This window comes from Euprymna scolopes, chromosome 6 (genome assembly GCF_053919585.1).
Source record: "Euprymna scolopes isolate OS-2025 chromosome 6, ASM5391958v1, whole genome shotgun sequence".
In the NCBI taxonomy this organism is placed as follows: Eukaryota; Metazoa; Mollusca; class Cephalopoda; order Sepiida; family Sepiolidae; genus Euprymna; species Euprymna scolopes.
This window is the reverse complement of record NC_136487.1, coordinates 127,702,927-127,713,780: the sequence shown is the minus strand read 5'-3', so window position 1 is coordinate 127,713,780 and position 10,854 is coordinate 127,702,927. Positions and strand designations below refer to the sequence as shown.

The window sequence follows — 10,854 nt, the reverse complement described above, 5'->3', positions numbered from 1 at the left end:
GATGTTAGTCTGCATAATTGTGTTAACGTTGATCAAAATCGGACTGTTTCTTTTTAAATTGGCATATTTAGATTATAGATTTTCGAAACTTATCGGAGGCATTCCGATACAAAACGTATTTAAAAAAAAAACTCCCGGAGATAGAAAGTACATTTGTGGAAAATTAAAAACCAAAACCAAAAACAAAATAATCGTTTCGGAGTCCATATGAAACGAACTCGCACTATTTAACAGACACAGATACACATCCAACGTGCCTTTCAGATATAAGTAGAGATATGGGTATGACATTTTTTGAATAAGCGTGCACACACACACAAACACACACACACACGCACACACACATGTACATCTATATATCTATAAAAGTGAAGTTGTATGTTTGTGTATGTGTCTGTGTGTGTACATTTCCCTACCAAACTACTCTGTCAGTTTTCAGCCTACAGACTCAAGATTTGTCATACAGGGTATTAAGATGTGGAAATATCTATTTAATCGGTTTTGGGCCAGAAATTTGGCTGTCAAAGGGTCAAAGTTTAACGATTTTGCCTTAGTAAACTCTACCAAACTCCTCCGCCAATTTTGGGTCTAAACACTTGAAATTTTAGATATAGGTTATTTGGACATGGATCAAACTTTTTTATTTGATTTGAACCCAAAACAATAAACGTTAAGGGGTCAATATTGGGGACAAATGTTTAACAAAATGATCTCTGCGGTCTCTACCAAGTTGCTCAGCCAATTTTTGGTCTAAACATTTCAAATTTTACATAAAGTGTATTCTAATTCGCTTTTGGCCGAAAATTTGGTTTACAAGGGGTCATATTTCAAAAGATTTGACCTTTGCTGTCTCTGGCAAACTATTCAGTCAATTTTTAGTCTAAACATTTGAAATTTTACATAAAGGATATTCAGATATGCAGCAAGCTTTTTAACCTGTTTTTGGCTGCCAAGAAGTCAAAGTCGAAAGAGTTGACCTTTGCAGACTCTACCAACCCCTCCGCCAACTTTGTGTCTCAACAATTGAGATTTTAGATGTAGGATATATGACATGAGTCAAACTTTTAAAGAGATATATACATATGCACACAAAGTTATTAACAGTACATAGGGCCCGAGCAAAGCCGGGCTGAACTGCTAGTATATATATATATATATATATATATATATATATATATATATATATATATATATATATATATATATATATATATGATTACTTAATTTAATCACATCAATTAATATACCAAAGTATAAATTTAGCCAAAAACTTACGAAAAGTATTTACTTCACCAGTGCTCAATACGTTGGTAGAGCTAGGTAGTAAGTTATAAAATATATATGACAATTAAGCTACACAGAATATGCCGCGTTTCATCCACGCTAGGATTCATCAGGCTTATAGTAAGCTTGATGAATCCTAGCGTGGATGAAACGCAGAATATTCTGTTTAGCTTAATTGCCATATATATTTTATAATTTACTATACCTACTAGCAGCTCAGTCCAGCTTTGCTCGGACCCTATGTACTGTTCATAACTTGCCCTAAGTGTGAATACATTTTATGTAAGATTTCAAATGATTAGACCAAAATTTGTCTAAGTAATTTCGTAGACACCGCAGAGTTAAATTTTAAAAAACTTTGATCCCAATTTTGATCCCTTATCATTTATTATTTTGGTCTCAAATCAAAATAAAAGTTTTACCCATTACCTACATCTAACATTGAAAGTGTTTAGACTCAAAATTAGTGGAGGAATTTGGTAGAATATCAAACGTCAACTCTTTCAACTTTGACCTTTTGGCAGCCAAATTCTCGCCCCAAAACTGATTAAGATGCTTGCCACATGTCTGACTATCCGTCATGTATACATTTAAAATGTTTAGACCCAAAATTGGTTGAGTAAGTTGCTAGACACCGCAAAGGTTAAATCTTTTGAACTTTGACCCCTTGGTAGCTCAAATTTTCGACTCAAACTGATTAAAATCTTGCCGTATTTCTGAATACCCTTTATGTAAAATTTCAAATGTTTAGACGAGAAATTGTCTACGTAATTTGGGAGAGACCGCAAAGGTCATTTTTTTTTACTTTGACCCAAATTTTGACTACTTAACATTTAGTGTTTTGGGCTCAAATCCAATTAAAAAGTTAGATCCATGTCCAAATAACCTACATTTAAAATTTCAAGTGTTCAGACCGAAAAGTGGCGGAGAATTTGGTAGATTTTACAAAGCTCAAATCGTAAAACTTTGACCCGTTGACAACCATATTTCTAGCCGCAAACTGATTAAAAATATTTTTTCAAATCTCAATACACCTTATGTTAAATCTCGAGTCCGTAGACCAAAAATTGACATAGTTTTTAGGTAGGGAGATGTACACAGACACGCACACAGACATTTTTTTTATTATATTTTCACCCCAAATATAGCACATTGCCACTTTGATGTAGGGGGCTACTATCAATGACGTAATCTACAGGAGTACTGTGTGGAAAGTTGGGCAGCAAGATGTCGTTCACGTTATACTTGAACTTCTGCATGTCAGTACAGTTGGAGAAGCAAGAACTCGGAAGGGAATTCCAAAGTCTGGCGGTTCTGGGTAAGAAACTACTGGAGTAGAAGGCTCTCTTACATCTAGGGATCTCTACTGTGAAGAGGTGGTATTTACCTGCTTGTTGGGTTTGTCGGGGGTATTTACGTCGAGGGGGTACGAGTGCTTGCAGTTCGTCAGAGCATTCACCGTTAAAGTACTTGTAGAACAGGCAGAGGGATGCTACATTTCGTCGATGGGACAGAGGCTGAAGCTTAGATGACAGTTAAGGACCTATCAGGCTGGCGACTCTCTTTTGAACCTTGTCTAGGAGCGAGAGACTAGTAGCAGATGCACCAGCCCAAATATGGCAACAATACTCCATACATAGACGAATGGTGGCCTTATAGAGGTACAGGATACTTTCGGGCGTTAGTAGCTTTTTAGCACAGTAGAGAGAACCTACCTTCTTCGCAGCGGTCCTGGCAATGCTCTCAATGTAATTGTTCCAATTCATGTTTTCTGTGAACGTTAGGCCGAGTAGTTTAAAAGATGTATTTTCAGATAAAGAGTCTTTGCCCATTGCTATTGGCGGTACAGAATATTTCTTGTAATTATTGAAGGAAACAAGCTTAGTCTTGGCAGCATTGAATGTGACCATCCATTTTTGTTCCCATTCCACTACAGATTGGAGGCCGTCCTCTAGTGTTTCTGCCATTTCTTTAGATACGTGTTCATTTGTTTTCCTGTCATATCTGTTATAAAGCGTAGTGTCATCAGCATATATACCCATCTCACAGACAACTTTGTCAGGGGGGTAATTTATGAGTATTAGGAATAATAGAGGTCCAAGGATAGACCCTTGAGGCACTCCTGCATTTATATCATATTGTTTCGATGTACGACCGTCTAGGGCAACTTGGATTTTCCTCTTATCTAAGAAGGATTTAATTATGTTAAGTATTCTTCCAGTGATACCATATGATCTAATTTTCCTAAATTTCATGCCATACCCTGTCAAAAGCCTTAGATATATCAAGAGCTACTCTCTACCCTCCCCTGCTTTGTCCATAAATTACAGTTAAGATGTCTGCTGTGGAACGTGATTGCCTAAATCCGTATTGTTGGTCGATCAGAATTTTGTATCTGTAAGGTGATAGACTAGAGCTTGGTTAATTATTGACTCAAATATTTTGGCGAAAAGTGGGAGGAGGGTAATGGGGCGATAATTTAATGGATCAGTTCTTTAGCCAAAATTCTTGAAAACTGATACCACAGAAGCAGTTTTTCAGCAGGCAGGAAAGCAAGATCCGTTAAGGCATTTGTTGTAAAGTTTGGGGAGAACTGGAGCTACTTCGGCGGAGAAATTTTAATAGCACAGCCGGGATGAGATAAAGTTCACATGCTTTTGAAGTGTCAAGATTTTTTATGATAAGTATGCACCTGAGAAAGAGTGATTTTCAGATCCCCTCGTGTGGCGTCTGTCCGCAAAGGAAAGTCTGGGAGGGGTTGGTTAGCAGGGTCCAGTGTGGAGTTGGAGTCAAACCGACTGGCAAGCATGTTAGCCTTCTCGGTTGCTGATCAATCAACCGCATGATTGTTGGATAGTAGGGGAATTGTTGATTGCCCATTATTTACTACACTGTTGTAGATTTTCCAGAAGTCACGGGTTCCTAATTTCTATGATTCGATGCGTTTTTTGTAGTCAAGTAAATTCTCTCTTTGCTGTCTCTATTTCTTTCTTACAATAACTTCTGGCTTCTATATACTTCTCTTTGTTTGAACTGGACTTATGTCGGTTAAATCTGTGGTACGCATACTGCCTTTGCGCAATGGCAGCTGCACAAGTAGAAGTAAACCATTGGAGAGAGTGGGGGTTGCTATAAAATTTCCGCGTGCGAACATCTGCTTCAATTGCCGTTTTGAACCATTCAGTGGTCTCATTTGAGTCCTGTTCAGCAGGAAGTGAAAATATATTTCGCCATGAGGCGTCTCTAATGAGATCCCTGATGGCTTCCCAGTCAGCCTTTTTATAATATCTCTTTGTTTTTAGCAATGGCTCTTCAGTTTTTGTCTTAGAGTTTAGGGCGATTTCAACCATTATCACTGCATTATCAGCGGCCCCAAGTGCGCTGTGGCCATTCGTAATATATTCATCGGGAACTGTTGTCAGAAACAGATCTAGAAGTAATTCGTGTTGTTCTTGTTGGTTGGGAAACGGGTTAGAAATGTAACCACCTGTGATAAGGAATGAGACCTAGAGAAGCTATGTGTTGCACTACCAGCTGCGTCTGTGTAAGTAGAAAATCCAAGTCAGTTTCTGTGGTGGACATTGAAGTCATCAAATACATGCACTTGTTCGTTAGTGTCGAGGGAAAGTGCTGTGTCTATGCTGTCAGAGACTTTATTTATTAGGGTACAGTCCTGGTTCGAGAGAGAGAGAGAGAGAGAGAGAGAGAGAGAGAGAAAATAAAAGTAACTAATGTTATGTTGCATATGAATCTAAAGCACATAAAGGCTTGATCGTCCGATTCTAGTTTTGTTTCTCTAGTCAAGGGATGGGTGTTTCGAATATAGACTCCAAGCCCGTGTATATGGCAGTAAGAATCCTTACGGCAGAGTTGGAGATATCCGGGCATGTTAAAGTAGTTAGAGGGGATGGAGGAGTGTAGGTTAGTCTCACTTAGTGCTAAGATATCCGGGGTGTTTGTTAGGATAAATGCTTCAACATCATGATCATTTTATATATATATATATATATATATATATATATATATATATATATACCCCTATAATTCGTGTTTCTTTTGTGTGTATTGATATTCATATTAAAATCCCTACTTTCTATTTATTTAAAAAGAAAATACGATTTTCTTATATATGGTTGTGGAATTGCATTCACCAGTAAAAGGTCTAGCTTATTTGCATATTCTTTTAAACATTCATTTTAATTAATTTCCTATTAGTAGCTTCGGTTTTCTAATTGGATAATCATCTTTACTAAACTATTACGTGTAATTATATTCATGCAGATATTATACATGATTTATACTTGCATAATATTTGCGTAAAACGTTTATAGTAAACACAAAATTGTTTCCATATATATTTATGTATACGTATATATTTTTGTCTAACAAATTTTGCCTACCAAACTCCTCCTAGAGTTTTTTGGTCTACAGACATGAAACTTCATATATAAGGTATTTGAATCCATGCGAAACTTTATATTTTGGTTTTAGCCCGGAAAAGTCGGTGCAAAAGCGTGAAAATTAAAAAAAAAATGAAATTTGCCAGGGGAAGGGCGAACGCCGGCATTACGAATGCATAAGGTACTAGCTATTAGTTCATGTTTTAATTTTTAGGCTTGCAGTAAACATGTTTTCATAGCCCAGTCATTGACGGCAGAGGCCAAATAAATCGTGAGCTGACGATTTTGGTTTCGATTCTCGGTGGTGGCGCATGAGTCTTTTTTTATACTTTTTAAATCATTACTATATATTGCATACAATCTCTCTCTTCTCTCCCTCTCTCTCTCTCTCTCTCTCTATATATATATATATATATATATATATACATACATATATATATATATATATATATATATATATATAAGAGTGAAAATGTCTGTCTGTCTTTTCTCTATGGTAGTTAAGGAAGACTATTATAGAGAAAGGCATTACTTTACATATTCACACTTTTTCCTTTATACATATGAACATAACCTTATGAACAGTACATAGTGCCCCAGCAAAGTCAGGCGGAGCTGCTAGTGTGTATATATATATATATATATATATATATATATATATATATATATATATATATATATATATGTGTGTGTGTGTGTGTGTGTGTGTGTGTGTGTTCTATAGATGTGCTAACGGTTATATCTCACAGGATTAGTGAATCTCATGACAAAGGCTTCCTTTCTAGGGCAATTGCTCTTGACATATCAAAGCCCTTCGACAAGGTATGGCATAAGGGCCTATTTCACAAGATTTCCAGCTACGGTATAACTGGAAACGTTTTCTCAATCATTAAATCATTTCTTTCCGATAGGCTCATAAGAGTAGTGGTCGATGGACAAAAATCAGAGGCCTGCAGTATTAATGCTGGAGTCCCTCAATGGTCAATCCTGGGCCCAACTCTCTTCCTGATATACATCAATGATCTCCCTAAACACATACTTAAATCATTCGTTGACATCTATGCTGATGACATGACCATCTTCGGCAACACATCAAAGGCTGTAAATGACAAAGTTCTCTCTGATTCTCTCTCCTCTGATCTCGAGCGCGTGGTTCAGTGGGGGAAGACGTGGCTGGTTACCTTTAATGCATCTAAAACCAAACTCCTATCTTTACATAATCAACGTTCCGATCCTCATTTGGCATCAATTGAAATTGATAGCTCTCGTCTAGGAGAAGCCCGTGTTTTGACAAGCTTCTGAGTTTGATCTTTACTCCTGATCTGAAATGGAACACGTACATCAAGTCTGTTGCCAAGGTCGATGGAAAGATGGTGGGATCCTTCTACCGCTCCAGAAGATATCTCACTACTGATGCAATTCTCTATCTGTATAAAAGGCAAGTACGTCCAAGGATGGAATACTGCTGCCATATCTGGGCAGGAGCTGCTAAAAACAGCCTATCCTGCCTTGACAGAGTACAAAATAGACTTCGTGGTTTAGTAGGGGGATGCCCTTTTCTCTACTCTCCCACAGAATAGACGTTGCGAGCCTATCCCTGTTTTATCGTTATTTCCATGGTAGGTGCTCGTCTGAACTCCAATCTCTGGTCCCCCCTCGCCATCTTTCACGAAAAACACCTGTCTAGCTGAATCCACTGTCAAAATTTTTCCCCACTCTTTATCTGTGCCTAAATCAAAACGTAGATTCCATGAACAAAGCTTCTTTCTTAGAACTGCACGCCTGTGGAACTGTGTTCTGTATGCCTGCTTCCCACCTGACTACAACCTGGATGTCTTCAAGTCCAACGTTAACAAATTCCTAATAAACCGCCCCCTTAAGTAAACACTTCATTAAACCTCCACAGTAACGTATTGTACTTGCAATAACCCTTATCCCTGAGTGGCTTCCGGGCCTTGATAAGTAGTGACCACCGTGTAATATATATATATATATATATATATATATATATATATATATATATATATATAACTACTTCATTTACTTACATAAATTTAATATACGGAAGTATAGATTTATGCGTAAACTTTAAGTATTTACTTCAAAAGTGCTCAATACATAGGTAGAGCTAGTTAGTAATTTATAAAATATATATGGCGATTAAGCTACACTGAATATTCTGCGTTTCATCCATTGTAGGATTCGTCAGGCTTATGCGCAAATTCTGTGGTTGCTTCTTGTTTTTATATATGTTGAGGATTTCTAGTTAGCCAATCAGCTTTCTAGTATCCACCACGCTCCTTCCTATCAGCCAATGGGCATGCATTTTATCGAACAAAGGATCTGTTTTTGAACTAGGTTAGTGGTTTTAGGTAGATATTTTCCCTCTTTTTTTATATATGAATGAAACGCAGAATATTCAGTGTAGCATAATCGCCATATATATTTTATAAATTACTATGTATATATATATATATATATATATATATATATATATATATACTCATCCACATACAGCGCTGTCCCGCTCCACTGCCTCACAACCCATCATTCGGCCAGACAGGCAACTACCTCAAGCCAGGACCGAAACCCATTAGAGCAAACAAAAAAAAAATGATAAAAACATAAATCTGTACTGGTGAAAATATTAAATAAAAAAAGCGAGAAGTTTCAGTTAGATTCGGGATCAGATTTATCAATCATATATTTGCATACGTGGAATTTTGAAATTGAATTAATCACTAATGTTATACTTAACGGAACGACAAAGAAAAAAGGAAAGTTTGTGCTAAAAATACAACAAATTATTATTATAATCATTTTTTGATAGAATGGATGAAATAATTCAATTTGCCAGAGAAGGGAAATCTTAAGTAAAAGAAAGGAAAAGAAAGTTTCCTGAAGTTTTTTCGACATAAAAATTGGAAAATGCATAAAAATGTCTGTCAGATTAGAAAAAAAAAAGATAATACGCAACCTATGTTCACAAAAGATAATATCTAAATAAGTTACCTGTTCCAGAAACAAAGATAGAGACGATAAAGACTAGCAGCGTCTCTTCTGTGGTAAAGAGATTGTACAGAGGTAGCAAAAGGGACATCGACCACATGGTTTCAACGCAGGAAAGTATGCTAAAATACTCAATCTCAGGAATTATTTGGTTTGTGATAATGTTCATTCACCTTATATTTAATTTCTACATATTGACACAGTCGGCAAAAAATAGGAGAGTTGTCCGAGGAAAGAAGCTATTAGAATAGAAAGGTTTTCTGGCATCTGGAGACCTCTACTGTTAAGGGGTGTGGTTTTGCTATTGGGGTATTATTTAATTTTAGAGCCTTATTAAATAAACAAAGCGGATAGTCATTATTCGCGTGCTCTCCTGTAATGAATGAATGCGTGAATGTAGGATTGACATGAAAATCTTTAAGATAAACTACAATGACCGAACAATGGGCTGAAATGACTTAAATAAATAAAAAGTAAATGACTTAGAATGACTTTAATGAACTTAAGGATGAATTGAATGACCTTAAGAACGACTTGAATGCTTAAAAAATAACCGGGATTCTTCAAAAACAACTAGAATGATCTGGAGAATGACTCGAATGACTTTAAGACTGACTGGTTGTAAAGTGGGTGATCAGTTTACATTAAATTAATACAGAAAAGTGATCTCCCACTTTATATAACAAAGTTACAAACATAAGTACAGCATGTAGTAAGAACAGACACTACACTTTAATCTTGGCCAAAAGGCCAAGAAAAGCTTAAAAGGCTAAGAACAGCATCTATTAACAAAAAACCTTTGATCTTAATCAAAAAGGCCAAGCACAAAAGTGTTACAGACAGACCGACCGACCGACGTAGTGACTTATAGAGTCGCTTGCACGCGACTAAAAAACCTTATATCTAGTTAAACATGAAATGAAATTGTTAGAGTAAAAAAAAGAAATTCCAAAATATTCTAATAAAATAATAATCATTTCATGTTTTATTACAACAAAATTCAAATAATTAAACATAATTATTACACTTTCCGTGATTCTTAACGTTGGAGAAAGTCAGTAGATTTGACATTTAAATAAGACTTTCTTTATGCTGTAAATCGCCTTTTGGTTTGAAAAAAGGTATATATATATTTTCTATAATTCAGTATCTTGAGATTTTAATTCAATAATAATCGTTTAAATAGCTTCATAGAAACTGATAATTATTTTTCCAGAGATTTTTAAAGGTAATTTATTCGAACTTAAAATTCGAACAACTTTTTTGCGTTTGTTTTACATTTATTCTAAAAACGTAAATATATATTTTTCCTTCATAATCCAAATTTAGACGTAAAATAAATAATAGTGATAAGCGTCCTTTAAAATTCAATTCTAATTGTAATATATATATATATATATATATATATATATATATATATATATATATATATATATATATTAGGTATTATTAACTAAATCACTGTGGTTAGGCATTTGAAGCTTCTTCTCGGTGAATTTTTAATGAAGGAATTGTTATTCTGACAACAAATGAATTTTAAAATAGGTATTTATTCTCACCCACGACGTATTTTTTTTCAGATTTTTTCTCACACCCATAGGCCATTAATATGGAATATTCGTATTTTCTTTCGATAATTTCCGGATGCTCAACAGCTTATTGTTAGTCTCTGTTAAAGAAAAATACATTTGAATACGAAATAATATGAATGCATATTTCTAATGTAGATTTTATATGTGTCTATCTGAAGACGAAATTATACTATTACTTCCATTGTTTTTCTATTATACTATCTTTTTAAGACTCAATTATATTTATTACTAGCAGGACCTGTTAACTGGCGTTGCTCGGTTGACGCATGTCCGCTCCTCGTAAAAAAGTTAAACTACGGTTGTTGTTGTTGGTGGCCAATCCCGAACGTTCTAATGTTAAGAACGGGTTTCGGAATAGACACTCTTAACCTCCTCATGTTAAGAACGTCGTATAGAATGGACACGACTTACCTCGCCATGGTAAGAACGACTTTCGGAATACACAACCCATTTCAAAATATTTGCCCCAAGTTCAACCTTGATATATGCTGTCAGCATACCCACCTGCAAAAATATATACCCCCCAAAAATTGGGGGTGGGTGGTGGTGTTGTTTAGAGAGAATTACTT

At 35.6% G+C, this 10,854-nt stretch overlaps 1 pseudogene; it reads right to left on the bottom strand.

Moving 5' to 3' along the window:
- Positions 1–9,318: 9,318 nt before the first annotated feature.
- Positions 9,319–9,455, bottom strand: LOC145278566 (U2 spliceosomal RNA; annotated as a pseudogene).
- Positions 9,456–10,854: the final 1,399 nt, after the last annotated feature.